The following is a 14,489-nucleotide window of genomic DNA, read 5'->3' on the forward strand; positions in this document are numbered from 1 at the left end:
ACGAATGCCTTCGGGACTTAACCCGGATTTAATAACTCGCACGAATGCCTTCGGGACTTAACCCGGATTTAGTATCTCGCACAAAGGCCTTCGGATCTTAGTCCGGATATATTCGCTTAGCACAAAGCCTTCGGGACTTAGCCCGGACAGCATTCAATTAATCATGCACATCTAACAATAATTCATGGTACATTCATATTTCATTTTCGTTTACGAAACTCAAACTCAAGGCACATATTGTCCTTGCACATTCGGCTCAATAGCCACACATAGAGCATGATTTAATCACATCGAAATTTAAGCTCTCTTACTCAAGAACTTACCTCGGGTGTTGTCGAACGATTCCGCTAGCTATTCAACCACTTTTTCCTTCCCTTTATCGGTTTTATTTCCCCTTTGCTCTTGACCTTAATCAAACAAATAAATTGATTTCATCATTTAGGCATCAAAAGATGAACACAAGGCACTTAGCCCATATTTATACATTAGACATTAAAGTCTCATACATGCAAAAATCATGCATCAACACAACATATTAGCTAATTTCTTTGCCCTTGGCCGAATATGCATGTCCATTTTTGGGGTCGATTTCAACACTTAATACACACATATACACACTAGTAAAGCATCCTCCCCTTTTCATCAATTTAACACATGCATTGCTCATTAACATGCAAAGTTACATTCGGCCTTAGCACACATCTTGCTAGCCAATTCTTCTCCATTTAGCAACCAATGCACATATGTGCTCACACAAAAAAAATGCTAAAAAGGAGGTTCAAGAATCATCAAGCCATCATCACATGCATCATTAACAAGCTTCATATTTTGCATGCAATGGCATTAACACAACCTCCACCTAGGCCGAATCTTAACTCATCCTCATGCCTCATCACCACAACATCAAACATCAACCAAGAATGATGCATCCATGGTCAAGTGCCATTTCCATCACATAGCAAGATTTAGACCATGGGTTAGGTAGAACTCAAGCTAACAACTAAAACATGCATGCCTCTCATGGAACATCATCAAACATACCTTAGCCTAGCTACATGCATGGCCGAATCTCTTCACCTTTCTTCTTCTTTCCTCCTTAAAATTTTTGGCCAAGGATGAACCAAAGGATGAGAAAATTTTTCTTTGTTTTTTCTTTCTAGTTTTGGCAAGCATGAAGATGAGAAAAGGATGAACAAAATTCCCCCTTTCTCTTCTTTAGCTCACGGCAATGGGGGGACAAACACTACACACACATTTTTTTTTCTTTTGTTTTCCATTTCTTTATTACCCATACTCCTTATTTTATTCTTCCACTAACAAAACATGTTTCATGACATGTTTTGCCCATCATTCCTTGTCATGGCCGGCCACTACTCATTAGGGGGGGGAAATTTGACATGCAAGTCCCCCCTTTGTCCACATGCACTAATAGGTCCTCACACATTGACCTATCATATTTTAGAATTTTCTCACATAAGTCCTATTGACTAAATTCACATGAAATCAACCAAATTGAAGCTTGAAATTTTCACACATTCATAATTACATATTCTAGACAATAAGTATCACATTCAAACATTTCGGTGACTCGGTTTAGCGGTCCCGAAGCCACTTCCCGACTAGGGTCAACTTTGGGCTGTCACATCATGTGCATATCATACATACCATGTTTACTAAAATCCCATGTATCAAAATTTACATTTAAACCCTAGGGGTATAATGGTCATTTTTACTCAGGGGCAAAACAGTCATTTTCATATTATAAGGGTAATATCGTAATTTTACCAAAAATTAGGGATTTTCCCATGTTCATCATCAGTTACTAACTATTCATTTGTTTAAACAGCGCTTCTGGCCCACTTTTAGCGAAACTGAGTTATTGGGCCTAAAACCCCTAATGGGCCCTACTCAGCCGATTTTGTCATCTAGGCCCATTTAGCCTATATCCATAACAGTATTAATAGTCTTAACATGTAATTTAACAGATTTTCTTTTTCTACCAATTTTACCCAAATGGGCCCGAAAGCCTATTGGGCCCTATTGCAGCCCCTCGAGGCCCAACTTACCGTGAATGCCAAAAATCACATTCTTACCATTTCCAATGTTCCTGATCATCATCTCAACAATTCTAACTAAATAATGAGCGTTCGCTTGCTCACGAGTCCTCGAAATGCCAGAATTTCGGCATTTCGGCTTTTCGACATTTATCGCTTTAAGCTTATGAAAGAGGGTTCGTTACACACCTGCTTGGCGATATTCCTCGACGAGATCTCCTACACGATTTCTCCTATAATCCATCGTTAGTAATCAGCTTCCCATAATTGAACCAAACCAAAAATCATCTAATATTAATACTTACACATTCGGCCACCATCCATAATGGCCTTAGGAATCTTACCTTGCCGCGATTGATGACTAGGTCTAGCCACTCCGGTGATCCAAGCTACTCCAAGTCGACACTACACCTTGCTGCTCCTCCACTAAATAAACCATAAAAATATTAAAAGAAGACCTCATAAGGCCTATACCCATATTCGGCCACCTTTCTAAACTAGAGGGGTTTCGACTTTTGGCCAAAAGTTACTCTAGGAATCGTTTAGAGTTCGAGCACTTACCACAGTCTTTCTTCTCTTGAATCCGTATGCCTAAAAGGTAAAGGAAGTGAATGCCAACAATTGAAAAGGAAAGAAAAGGTTGCTGGTCACAAAGAATCGGCACCTCCTATCTTCACTGATTTTGGCTTTTTGCGGTATTTCGGCAGAAGTAGAGATAAAGGAAAGAAACAATGGGTGAATGGAGGGAATAGTGGGCTGGTTTGAAAGAAGGAGAAGGAAGAAAAGATGGAAGAAGAGATGGTAGATTCGGCTGCAAAAGAAAAAGAGAGAAAGAGACTAATCCTCCAGGGAGAAAACGACACACAAATACCTAAGTGCCGAAAATCCCTAACTAAACCCCTCTGCCAAAAATCCCCCCTCCAATCTCCCTTATTCGGCCAACTCTATCAAATCCCTAAAATCTCTCCCCTTATCCCTCCTTAATCCATGCATTTGACTTGATCCAAACTCTCCTCTTACAGAATCCACTTGGATTCCAACACTTACCCTTCCTACACATAAAAATAAATACTCTTACTTGCCAACACAGGGAATCGATCCCCTGTCTTCCCTTATGCCCCACACGCCACCTTTTTAGGAGCTTAGTGGCGTCACCCTTTCCACTTTACTAAAGCTCTTTTTGTGATACATTTTACCCACAACTTTATATAAGGGCACCTAGCCAGAACCCTTAACTCCTAAGTCCAAAATTTAAAAATTCTACCGGGTTTTGGCCAACTCATGGGCCTTCCATAAGCCCATTTACATACCCAAATTATGAATTCCATAATCACATACCAAATTTTAGAAACTTACTTAAAATATCAAGAATCGCGAAAAACCCGAAAATCAGGATGTTACGTATAAGGGTTTATTATGAAAATCAACTAGAAAAAGATGTTTAACACACATTAATCTTTCTTATTCCTCCATAATCTATCAAAATACAAGCAACTCATGCATGGGTAAATTTTTAAACATGAACCCTAGCATGAAATTTGGCTAGAAATGGAGAGATCAAGCTACCGGGATTTTAAAAATACAAAGAACGTTAGAAACGGGGCTTGGGGGCACTTACTATTAAGCTTGAAAATGTTGAAAACCCTAGCTATGGTGTCTCTTCAATTTTCGGTAGCCATGGAGAATAAAATGGATGATTTTGGCTTGATTTTTCCCATTTTAATTCTTTAAAATGACAAATGACCAAAATGCCCTTATGCCCTTATGCCCTTTCTTTAAAATTTCATCTATGTAAGCCCATTTTTGTCCAAAAATTTAGAATTTGGGAAAATTTCTCTCCAAAACCTTCTAATTCATAACATATAGCAATTTCATACGAATTGCTTCTAGAAACCAAGTTTTTCAATTTATTCAATTTAGTCCCTAATTTCCAATTGGACATCTTATGCTCAGAATTTTTTCATGAAACTTTAACACATGCATAGACTCATATTCTAGGCCTCATAATAATCATAAAATAAATATTTTGATGTCATATTTTTGGTCCCGAAACCACTATTCCAACTAGGCCCTATTTCAGAATGTTACAATAGTGGTCAATGTGAGAAGCAAATGGGGCAAAAGGGCAGAGGAGAAGTTCTTGTGTAGTGGTTAGGGAGGGGGACAAATCGAGAATGGTGGTGGCTGGAAGGGAAAAGGGGAATGGTTGAGAGGGAAAAAGATGAAAGGAGGGTTGTGGCTTAAAAGAGAAAAGGGCGGATGGCGATGAGGAATAGTGGGTGGGATTCGGGGTTGGGGAAATAGAGTTGGAGCGAGGGTGTTTTTTGAAGGTAGGGGGTCATCGAAAAGGGCTAAAGAAATAGGGGAAAGGGAATAGGGAAGGGCTAGGGTGCGGTTATGATGGGGAAAGAAATAGTGTTGATGAAGTGATGAGCGACGGGTAATGAACAACGACGATGGTGGTGCGTGGGGTAGTGAACAAACTAGGGAAGGGGGTAGTAGATCGGCAACAGCTAGGGTTTCGGTTGAAGGTTTGGGAGGAAAAATACAAATTAAAATAGGAATTAGGGTTTTAAAGGGGACACGGTCGTGTTTAAGCCCGTGTTGGGCAACGCACCTCTGTCACATGCCCGTGTGGTGTCTCCTCAACCCATGTGTGGCTTTAAATTACTACTTCCATAAATAATTTTCCAAATAGTTAAGCTTCACAAATGAGTAGGTCTTTCAAATATAAAATGTACTAAATAAACAATATGGAAATGATTCCTTACTTAAACTGAAGGCTCTCAAGCTTTAAAATATAAACACCCATAAACTTTTAAATTTTGGAAGGGAAGAAATTTTAGACGTTTAGTAAAACAATATGCTAGCTTATCTTCATTTCAACCTTCATTGCTAAGGTCTCGGAGAAAATAATACTTTTATGAAACATCAGATTCTTTAACAACTTGATTATAGAATTGCTGTCATGAAAATTTGACAAACTTAGATATCAATTATTAGACGTTCTTTTCCTTCTAGTTCTTCAAATAAAAAGAATGAGGAAAAGTAGGTAATACAAGGAGGCGAAGCTAGAAATGTTTTTTAGGGGTTGGAATTAAATTTTAATAGTCTATATTTTTATAATTTTTAAATGATCAAATCAAATTTTTATAATTTTTGAATGATCAAATCAAATTTTTATTATTTTTGGATGACAAAGTGCAATTTTACCTTTACTAATTTAAAATTGACTTAAATGGAAAATTTTCCATTTTAGGGGCGGGGGTGAGGCCCAAGCCAACTGCCTAGATACGCCATTGGTAACACAAAAGAATCTTCCTCAAACTTACAAGATATAAGAAGAATTATTTTAGTAGTGTCACCTTCTTGCTTGAACTACAAATGTAACCTCCCAAACCCGGCCTAGACGTTATCGCTAGATTGAGAAGGCTACATTAGCCACTGAAATGGCTAAGCTAACTTACAGTACTTTTTCAGACTTTAAATAAATTTATTTTAAAGAAAATCGTAGTTGTACTTTGAGTTAGCTTAAAAGCATTCATTCATTAGGTTGTGTATGCTTAGGATTCATTTTATTGTTGACAGTGTTGTTTTAGAAAAACCATTTGCTTGTCGCTCTTCTTTATGAAAAACTTGATGTTAAACTAATGCAGCCGAAAAAATAATTTTTCAAGTCGTGTTGGAAAATTAGTTGCCTTATCGATTTGTTTTTCAAAAACAGTTCATTTGCACTATAGTGGAAACCAGGGAAGAATATCAAATTTTACTTAAGCCGGATATAATGCATTATCTAGTTAGTATGCTTGAGTAATTCATGCATGCAAAAATTTCCTAAAGAAAAGTTACCAAGCCACAGACCAGAAATAATTAAAAATTACAAGCTAAAACCAATAAAGACTTAACAATACTTAATTAAAAATAATAATCCAAGGTCCAATTTGATTCTCCGAATGCCGAGTCTGGTCCTAATTTTGAGGTTTACTTGAAAAGTTAAACATTATTGGCGGGTGAGCTTCTGAAAAGCTCAATGTGAGTTGAATAATTATTTAAATGGGAAAAAAAATTAAATACAGTGAAACATATTAGCATTAATAGAAGAAAATAGAACCATTTCATGTCATTACATAGCCATTATCAAATTGATGTCAAACGATGTATAAGCATAGGTCATAATTCATTCTAGTAACAATCATTAGTTTCGATACCATTCAATACAACAAAATACAATGCGTAGCATAAATAAATAACATTAGAATATGTCATGCACATGATGCAGTGTAGAAAGGTTCCTACCCATACCATCCGCTACACACCATGAGTTCTCCAGAACCCGTCTGCCAAACTCCAAAACATTATGAGCATAGATCAATGTGGTAAAACCAATGAATAATCAATAACGTAAAAAATCTGCCAGATATCAAATAGTGCGATACAATCACCAATACCAAATAATATGCGATAAAATCGCCAATCCCCTTGGTACTCTTATAACACCCCTTACTCGTGCCCGACACCGAAAAAGGATATGAGGTATTACCGGACATAAACATACACATACTTGTAAAACGGGCCACAAAATTTCAACCAATTTAAAAGCATTCAAACACATGCATATCGTCTCTTATACGAGCCTACATGCCAAAAACATACATCGGGGGTGATCCGGGACTAAACCGAGAACTTTTAAATATTTTACAACACTTAGGGAATTTTCCATGTTCAGAGAGTCACACGCCCGTGTGGGTTAGGCTGTGTGATCACACACGCCCGTGTGCCTTGGGACATGCCCGTGTCCTCAGCCTGTGTAACTCTCAGTTTATGACGTCAGTAACGAAATTGGGTCACATGGCCAAGTCACACGCCTGTATGTTAAGGCCGTGTCCCTCACACGGCTAAAACACACGACTGTGTCTCTGCCCGTGTGGCCAACACTTAAGGCTATTTTCCAAGCCTTGGTCAACCATAAACCCTCACACATTTATACAAATTCAAGGACATATAACATGGCATCCATTTAATGATTAAACATCTTCAATTAGGTGACAAACATAGCATTTGCATGTCATGATACATGTGTTTTACATACTCATTTTATACTAAGTTAAACACACCAATTCACACTCATTTGGCCTTGTCTATTATGATATCACTTATACTTTTATACCATGGTTACCATCATACCAAAAGATTTCAACTTAATCATCAAACATTCATATTCAAGGCTAACTCATAACTTTATAACATACCAACATATTTCACATGCGTAGAATAACATGCTTGTCAAAGACATTGTACTCCATATCATGTCAAAAACTCACACCACATGAAACCTTTAAGCTTGTGCATGCACATATAATAGGGTTACAACCCAACAAGCAATATAAGCCACATCTCATGGCTATATACAATTGAATAATTATAAGTTAATACATTTGGCCAAATAATGAAACACATATATCAAAAACTAAGTCTCTATACATGCCACTCACTTGAAAACACTTAAGGTTTACTAATACCCCAAATTGATAATTTGATAGTACGATTTTGCCTCCGACGATCTCCAGCCCCAAGATAAACTGACAAAACTAAAGAAATGGAAAGAAGGGAGTAAGCTTTATAGCTTAGTAAGTCCATATGTAAATAATAAGAAATATGTCAACATGTTTCTCAAGGTAATACAATCATAATTACACTTTTACGATGTTCTGGTCAAGCTATTTTCTTGAGTCATAGTTACAAAATTATTTATATCTGGAGCTACGGAACTCCAAATTAAGATCTACTAATTTTTACAAAAACTAGGCTCATATATATTCTTACCATAAAATTTTCAAAATTTTTGGTTTAGCCAGTAAGTACATTTTATTCTTTAAAGTTACCCCTATTCTACTGTTTGACAAATTTGACCTTTCTTTACTAACAATTAATTATCTCATAGTATGGGATTCGAATAATGTTCCTGTAGTTTCTCTTAAAATTAGACTCATTAAATATTTGGTCATATGAATTCTAATCCATAATTATTTTCATACAATTTTTACTAATTTTCCAAATTCAGAACAGGGGAATCCAAAATCATTCTGACCCTATCCTACAAAAGTTCAAATATCTCATAATATGAAATTCTTTGGCTTATACGTTTCTTCTATGTAAGACTAGACTCAATAAGATTTAATTTCATATTTTATTAAGCCTCTAACTTGACTTTCACAATTTTTGATGGATTTTCAAAGTCCTACTACCACTGTTATCCAAAACTATTTTAGTGCAATACAATAATAACTATCATAAAATCGTTTCCAACTAATCATGAACTCACCATTTCATGAATCTCATACTCATTTACACAATAGAGATCAATATAAAAGTTGTTATTTCTCATGGGCATACTTAACCATACATTCTATCGATCAAAGTAATTTTTACTAAATACCTACACTCAATCAATAAGTTAGTCACTTGTACATCAATATGCATAGATGAGCTCATCATTGAATTTCTGATGGACATTCCGCGTAGTACACTCGAAGTGTACAATTTCATTTTCCGTCAATTCATCTCTTGTAGTACCTATTAAGGTACACTCTCGAGCCACATATCCTACAGCAGAAACACCAGTCCAGGCTAGAATCTCTACGTAGCATATACTCTAGGAGCTTTGTCAGATTACCAGTCCAGGTGAAATCCTTTTGTGACAGAATTCTCCATAGAGTTTATTCTGGATTACCAATTCAAGCTAAATCCAGTCAGTTCAGATTACCAATCCAGGCTAAATCCTAATTGAAACATATGCTCAAGAGTCTCATTTCGGATTACCTGTCCAGACTAAATCCATTTTACAACACATACAGTTTCAATGGGGTAACCACCTCTCACCCATCGAAATTCAATATTCAAACGGAATATAATCATTCTTAATAATTTCCAACATTTATCGTTTCATTCATTGCAATGTCCATATAATTTACATACATAATCAATGTAACATAACATTCAAATTAACACATTTTCATGTTTATTTAAGTGTTAAATCTATAATAACAATAACATGTTGCATTATTTTCATACAAACTTACCTCGATACCAAAAATGGTGAAAAAGACCTAACCGTCAAATATTTGTTTTCCCCCGTTCTAGGCTCGAATCTCGTTTTCTTTGATCTAAAATATTACATTTAGCTCACTTATTAGTCACATTTTTCATTATGACCCAAAAATCATATGATGACAAAATTACATTTTTACCCCTAAACTTTGTCATATTTACACTTTTGCCCTTAGGCTCGTAAAATGAAATGTGTTTATTTTTCTTGTACTTTATGCCTAGCTGAACCTTTATTACTCTTATATGAGCCCACATTTCTCTTTTGTTTCACACATTTACTTCCCATTTTACAACTTTTACATTTTAGTCCTTTTTAGGCATTTTCATGCAAAATCACTTAGTAAAAGTCGTTAAACATACATCAATATTTCATATTCTTCCATTAATCTACAAAATACTAACATGTCATGCATGGGTAAATTTTTAAACATGAACCCTAGCTCAAAATATGGGTAGAAACGAGTAGATCAAGTTGCAAGGACTTCCAAAATGCAGAGAACATTAAAAACGGGGCTTGGGATCATTGACAAATGAGCTTGGAAGCTTGAACACAAACCCTAGCCATGGCTCCTTCTAAATTTTAGCTGAATGGGGAAGAAGATGAACAATTTTGGCTTATTGTCCCTTTTTAATTCATTTATTTACCAAATCACCAAAATACCCTTAATGCCTTTCTTTGAAATTTTACTAACCATGTCCATTTTTGTCCAAATTTTTAGGACTTGGTCAAATTACTCTTTAAGGACCTCTAATTAATAATTCAATTCAATTTCATGCTTAAAATTTCTAGAACTCAAATTTCACAATTTATACTCAAGTTTAAGAATTTATTAAATTTAGTCCTTAAAGTCAAACTAAGAACTTTTTACATAGAATTTCTTCATGAAATTTTCACACAATCATACACACATATCATAGACCTTATAACAATCATAAAATAATTATTTCTATTTTTAATTTTGTGGTCTCAAAACCACTGTTCCAATTAGGCCCTAATCCGGGATGTTACAACTCTCCCCCTTTAGGGATTCTCGTCTCGGAAAATCTTACCAGAAGAGTGGTTCGGTTTCACATAAACTCCACTATCTTATAATCATTGCTAAAGAACTTTTACTTAGGCTATGCTTAATACTTAGCTCTTTAATTTCTCATACTTCTAAAGTCACGAGCAATTCTTCGCTATATGACACATCAGCTGAATCTTTATCTCTATTGGAGAATTCATGTACTCAAAGGCCTGATCCAAACTGTCATAGCACATACATACATAACATATTTGAATCCTTCTGGATTTAAATGGTATAGCCAGCCCAATTATCATGGCCTTATACTCTCTACAATTTTATACAGTCAGACAATTTGCTAATTCAACCTCTAGCCTTCATTAAAATTCAGAACCTCATTTACCTTTCTCAATAATTCACGATATAATTCTCGGATCTCAATTCGATTAACAAAGACTAGCATTTTAAGAAATTCGACAATCTTAGAGATACATAATTCCAATAATCTGATAAGTGAGAATTCAGTACATACCGACATGATTTGTAGATTTCATCAAATACTTAATACAAGCCACATTGATAAACCGTAATACATATTTTTATCCCATGCTTAGCACATTTATGGATGGTTTCCCCTTAGAATTGGTGAATTTGACCCTCCTAATCCTTTAATTTCATGTTTTATACTTAGGTGAGCATAGGAGGGTAAAAAGAGTGAGAAACGGGACGAAAATAGAGAAAATGGACCCACGTGGGAAATCAACACGGCCTGGACTTTCTCACACGGGCATCTCACATAGCCATGTCCCATTGGCAGGATTGAAACACGACTTACACGGGTATACTACACGCTTGTGCCTATACAACAACCTTGACCACGGGCTGGAGTAATCGTACACGGGCGTGTCCCTACCGAGCCCAAGTATAACCCTATTTTAAAAAGGCCAATTTTGAGGGCACTTAGGCATTCTAAAGCCTATTTAAACACCTGATAAGGCATTTAGAAGGGGGACAAAGAGTGGGAAGCAAGGAATTACTAAAGGAAAACCGATTGATCCATCTCTAAAGCTGGATTCATCATCAAGACTAAAGATCTCCCTTCAAGTTCCTTCAGGAATTTTGGGTTTTCTTATGTTTGTTATCTTTATGCTTTTGAGATGTTTTCTTTCATAAGTATGAACTAAACCCCCTAAATACCTAAGGGGAATGAAACCTAAGACGGATCTTGTTATTATGATCTGAAATGTATGATCAATATTAGACTTGTTCTTAATTATGTGTTCTTAATTCTTGTTTTGATATTCCAGGATATTGATTCAAGTCAAGCTCTTATTCAGAGGAGGAATAGACCCTGTCTAAGAGTAAATTTGTCATAATTAAGTGGAGTTGATTGTATGCCTAGAGATAGGGTGATAAGATCTTGCACGATTAGGGTGAAAGCTAATAAGGGAATCCATAGCTCGAGTTAATGTAATTTTAAGGTGTTAATTAGAAAGAGATTTCAATTATTCAACCTAGGGTTAGACATTATTAGTCTCAAGAGAGATAATAATATAACTTAGGGACTTCTACGGATTAAGTTAAATGAATAAATCGTCTGATTTAGAGTCAAATAACAAGTGAAGTCTAGGTGGATTTTTTCCTTAGGTATTGTCTCAATCAATCGAATTTTCCCAAAAGTATTTTTCCAAGTTTTCTTTCTGTGAATTCTTAGTTAGTAATTAGTTTAGATAACCAAACCTCTTAATTTTTAGGCTAGATAATAAAAAGGAAGTAAATACTTGTACGCGTAGTTCCTTTGGGTTCGCCAATCCGGTCTTGCTAAACTATACTACTATTTGAAAGGTACACTTTCCTTAATCATGATAATAAGTTAGTCTCAAGAACGATTCATTTATAAATTTTAGAACTTGTTACGAATATCACGCATCAAGTTTTTGGCACCGTTGCCAGGGAACTAGGATATTAGGAACATTCAATTTTTATTACTTTAGCCATTTTAATTTTATTGCAATTTAAAATTTTCTTTTCTTTTCTAATTCTTCATTTATTTTCTTTTGACAGGTTTTTCTAGTTTATGACCAGAAGAAACCCGTCAGGACCACTACTTTTTGACGGTGAGATCAACCGCACAGTTTGCAAAAATTGAAGAGAAATAAGGCAGAGCCTATGATACACAAAAGACGAGCAAGAGGACGATACTTCAACCACAACCAAGGAGATGGCTGAAAACCAAGAAAATCTGCTACCTCCTGCGATTGTTGCTGATCTAGTAAATAAGAATCCTGCTCCACGCACTATGTATGATTATGCTAAACCTTCTTTAACAGGAACTGAATCGAGCATAGTTAGACCTACTGTAGCTGCAACTACTTTTGAACTGAGACCTAACACAATTCAAATGATACAACAATTTGTTCAGTTTGATGGTTTGCAGAAGGAGGATCCCAACGCTCACTTGGCAAATTTCTTAGAGTTTTGCGACATTTTTAAAATTAATGGCGTTTCTGATGACGCCATTCGCCTTCGGTTGTTTCCCTTTTTGTTGAGGAATAAGGCTAAATAGTGGTTGAACTCATTGCCATAAGGATCAATCACTACTTGGGAACAGATAACTGAAAAATTTTAATTAAAATATTTTTTGTCAGCTAAAACAGCCCAATTATGTAATGATATCTCCTCTTTTGTGCAGATGGATTTAGAAACACTCTACGATGCATGGGAGAGATACAAGGACCTTTTGCGAAGATGCCCTCACCATGAGTTACCACTCTGGCTACAGGTCCAAACGTTTCACAATGGCCTAAACCCTTTGACTCGGTAGATGATTGACGTAGCCACTGGTGGAACTATCAATAATAAGTCACCTGAGGTGGCTTACGAATTTATTGAAGAGATGTCACTGAATTACTATCAGTGGCAAGTTATGAGGACAAAGCCGACGAAAGCAGCCAGTGTTTTCAACCTCGATGCGGTTACTATGCTATCTAACCAAGTAGAACTCTTAAATAAAAACATTGACGATTTGTGTGGTTCTACTCAGGTACATCCGGTGATGAGGTGCGATTCGAATGGAGGAGGAGCATGCATAGAATATCAACCCTTCAACCCTAGCATCGAGGAGGAACAAGTCCAATAAATGGGTAATAATAACTCTAGACCCCAAAATAACCCGTATAGTAACACTTATAATGCAGGTTGGAGGAACCATCCCAATTTCTCATGGGGCGGTCAAGGAAATCATAGGCCATAATATCCTCCGGGTTTTCAACAACCACCTTACCAGCAGGAAAATAAGCCGAACCTTGAGGAGATGTTGACAAAATTCATCGCGGTGTTAGAAACTCATTTTCAGAATATCGAGACAGCCCTTAAGAGTCAACAAGCGTCAATCCAATGGCTCGAAACTCAGATAGGCCAACTCGCCAAACTGATTTCTAAACGACCACAAGGTAGTTTGCCGAGTAACATTGAATCTAACCCAAGGGAGCAAATCAATGCAATTATCATTCAAGATGCAGAAGGGTTAGTTGCACCTAAACCAGAATCGAGGTAAGAAACTGGGGTAAGTAAAGGTAAGGGTGAGGTAGACCACAATGACCAGAAATAGGTAAGTAAAGAAGACAAACATCGTGTGCCATACCCAAACGCGACAAGGAAAGACCGTACAGAAGAGCAATTCGGTAAATTTCTTAAATTATTAAAAAAATTACATATTAACTTATCATTTATTGAAGCTCTTTCACAGATGCCAAATGCAGTCAAATTCTTAAAGGAGCTTTTAACAAATAAATGAAAGTTGGATGAGGCATCGCATGTGGAGTTGAATACAGTTTGGTCAGCCATTCTACAGAATAAGCTACCCAACAAATTGAAAGATCCAAAGAGTTTTACGATTCCTTGTTTAATTGGTAGTTTAGATGTTCATAATGCATTGGCTGACTTAGGGGCAAGCATTAATGTTATGCCTTATAAAATGTTTAAACAGCTAGATCTTGGGAAAGCCAAACAAACTAGGATGAGCATTCAATTGGCTGATAAAACCATTAGATTTCCTAGGGATATCATTGAAGATGTTCTTGTTAAGATCGATAAATTTATATACCCAGTAGACTTTGTTGTTCTAGACATGGAAGAGGATAGTAACGCACCTTTGATTTTAGGACGACCCTTTTTAGCGACTGCTAGAACCATTACTGATGTTGGAATAGGTGAACTCACACTTCGTGTGGGACACGAAACAATCACCCTTAAAAGCTCGTAATTCGGGTAACACATAAAAAAATGAAGGTGGTTGTATAAATCATTCTACTAGTATTGATCT

At 36.2% G+C, this 14,489-nt stretch overlaps 1 non-coding gene across 1 annotated transcript; it reads right to left on the reverse strand.

Annotated features, from left to right (window-relative positions):
• Positions 1-12,825: 12,825 nt before the first annotated feature.
• LOC121230950 (small nucleolar RNA R71) lies at positions 12,826-12,931 on the reverse strand. The gene has a single exon (XR_005929022.1). It is a non-coding gene; the product is annotated as a small nucleolar RNA R71 (small nucleolar RNA).
• Between the last annotated feature and the right edge of the window lie 1,558 nt (positions 12,932-14,489).

Source organism: Gossypium hirsutum, chromosome A06 (genome assembly GCF_007990345.1).
Source record: "Gossypium hirsutum isolate 1008001.06 chromosome A06, Gossypium_hirsutum_v2.1, whole genome shotgun sequence".
In the NCBI taxonomy this organism is placed as follows: Eukaryota; Viridiplantae; Streptophyta; class Magnoliopsida; order Malvales; family Malvaceae; genus Gossypium; species Gossypium hirsutum.